The 2,890-nt window shown below is 31.7% G+C and overlaps 1 long non-coding RNA gene across 2 annotated transcripts; it reads left to right on the forward strand.

The window, feature by feature from the left end:
- Window positions 1-293: 293 nt before the first annotated feature.
- LOC120356722 lies at window positions 294-2,649 on the forward strand. 2 transcript variants are annotated; one of them, XR_005574116.1, is made up of 2 exons: window positions 294-318; window positions 2,387-2,649. It is a non-coding gene; the product is annotated as an uncharacterized LOC120356722 (long non-coding RNA). The 2 variants fall into 2 exon arrangements; XR_005574115.1 differs by lacking the exon at window positions 294-318 and adding an exon at window positions 1,872-2,106.
- Window positions 2,650-2,890: the final 241 nt, after the last annotated feature.

The raw sequence follows: 2,890 nt of genomic DNA on the forward strand, positions 1-2,890 counted from the left end.
ATCATTTGCATATGAGCATGTTCCTACTGCTGGCAGCAAATAATAGGATAATAATATATTTTTTTTAATATTGAATGCTGGGATTATAATATTAATATAATTTTATTATTACAGATTGAATACAAAAATAATTGAAGAAATGGTTTCAGATGATTACGAATAAGCGCAGCTATATCTGGAGAGGTAATGCACCTACTGATATCTCGTGATAAGAACTTGGGAGAGATTTAGTGAAAACCTGGAGAACGGCCACTTAGCTCACAAATCTGAGGTTCACATCAAGCTGATATTTGTGACAGCCATTATAGCTTTGATCATGTAAGTAAACATTTGATCAGACTATAATTTTCAATTATTTGTATCAATTAACTGCGCCCGGTTCTACTCAGAATAACAAAGGCACAGGTTTCTTTCTTTAACACAACAGTACTATCACCGACAGGAGTCGAGTCGGAGCAGTGGTAGCGGACGGTCGTGTTTCGAGGAGCGCAGATAAGATAAACCGTTTCTTGTTTATGCCTTTAGAAATATTTTTCATCGTAGATCTTGTCCATAACCTAATAACTTACTTTATTAATTTATTCTTCAATTAATACGTAATAATCTTTCTAATAATAATCATCATTAATAACATCAGTAAAAATCGGTATTGTACCTCTTAAAGTCTACTAAAGTTTTAGTACTTGTCTCTCTATTTGAACTTATTAGTTGCGAATTCATTCATCAGTAACCATAATCAACCACTTAGCTGTATAAACTGTATTGAATCGTAAATTATCTCTTTATAAATTGTAGGTTTGAATTACTCTTACTCATAATATTAATATATTTTTTATCCATCCAGGAAATTGAATAAACTAAATTTTTATATATCTGATCATTACCAATAAATATTTCACTGTATAAATTCATTACCGTATAATCGGATACAGGCCATTAAACCTTAAATAAAATGAAAAATAAATAACAGGAGTTCTACTATTTTTCTCTTTGGAGGATGGTGGGAGTGTTTACCGCTACTCCTGGAAACAATTCGTCCACTAGCATCCGTCATAATGGTCATTGAACACAACTTATTTGTACATCTATATGAGATTTGTCCCTTCTGGGATACGTAGCTTTTTCGAAATTTGAATTCGTCAACCCACATTAAACCATCCATTACACTAAAGTCTGCAGTCAGACTATTTCGTTCTGAATTTGTCATATTTTGATGAATAAAGCAAGTAAACAGCAAAACAAAAAAAAAAACTTAAATTAGCCAACAGATTATCATGCAAGCAAGCTAACACGATTTATATTTTTAATACTAACATACTAATCTTGCATCCTATAAGCCTATTTCAATTCTTACAGCTCATCATGAAAAATTAATTCAGTAAGATTATTGTTATAGTTGAGCGTTAAATATTCCACTAGGTAATGGTATCAGGCATGTCACACTTAACTTTATTTTTTAATCATTAAATTTATCTGACAATCAATATTTTCATTTATATCTCAATACGGACTTCCTATGTGCTTAGTCATGCAGCATTATTATTCCGAAAACATATTCCTTCTCAATCAATTAGTAGTAATATCTATCATTAAAGTGTTGGATTAATAAAATAGATAGGTAATCAGTGTTCCAAAGATGAATTTAATGCGTTCATAGTTGTTGATTGTCAGTAGATGGTCCAGAAAATACGCGATATACGATGAATCACACAGAATCCATATTATTTCCATCTTCCATTTTAGGATGAATATAAGCTGAGCTAAATTCAAAAAATTGTAAATTATTCTGCCATTCTTCAGTAATTAATGAATGCAATATGAACAACTTCTTTCATGAGGTGAATCATTTTTCCAACATTTTCCAGTTCTCAATGATAGGGGAGTTATAATTATTTGTATAGGTCTTCTAAGGAACCATTATCTTCAGCTGGTACCAATCAACTAAACTTCAACTCCAAACCACCGTATTAATACCAGTATACAATTTATAAGTCTATTACAGCTGTTAACTTTAGATGCTAAATCATATTATCACAACATTATCTTCAATCATGATCATCTTCCCGTTCATCGGTAGCCGCTGGGCCGACAATTTTGGAAACATAGGTCTGTAGAATGGATTAATAATAATTGTTATTAGTCCCCCTATCAAAATTTCTATTCAGAAACCATCCCCAATATTCACACAAATATTCCTAAAGTTTCATGCCGTTCTGTCAAGTAGTTTTTAAGTCTATAGGGAACAAACAAAGTAACAAATAACACATAGTCATTTTATATATATATATATATATATATATATATATATATATATCTATATATATAGATTATTTCTTTCTTACATAATTATCTTTCTGTTGTTTCCACTTATTTTTTTCTGTTACAGTTTCTCGATTGATCAAAGCACCACAGACTGCATCGTTCGTCACCTCTGCCTTTAAGCGCGTTATCACCTACTCCAATAAGCCACCCCAATATCCTTATAAGCAATAGAAGTTCTTATCGACTGTGTATGACTCATTAATATCCATGTTCTGTATAAATTTATGTGATAGGCCTACTGGTATTAATGTTGATGTACCGTAATGTTTTTTGCTCATGTATAATTGATAATAATACATTAAAAATAAATATAATGTTAAATTATTATTGTTGGTTTTTATTGAACGAGCGTTAGCGAGTTCTCACTTTTCACTTACTGAGGGCCAAAGTCGTCTGTCTGTTTGTATGCTCTGCAATAACTTTAGAAAGAATTGATCAATCAGTTTCAAATTTTAAACACGTATCTTCAAACCTTTTTACAGGTCAAGTTACAGGTCAGTTACTTTTTACAGGTACACACATACACCGCACACGCCAGCACCGTCACCGTGTTTGTTGCCCGCGCCGT

This window comes from Nilaparvata lugens, unplaced genomic scaffold (genome assembly GCF_014356525.2).
Source record: "Nilaparvata lugens isolate BPH unplaced genomic scaffold, ASM1435652v1 scaffold7713, whole genome shotgun sequence".
Classification (NCBI taxonomy): Eukaryota; Metazoa; Arthropoda; class Insecta; order Hemiptera; family Delphacidae; genus Nilaparvata; species Nilaparvata lugens.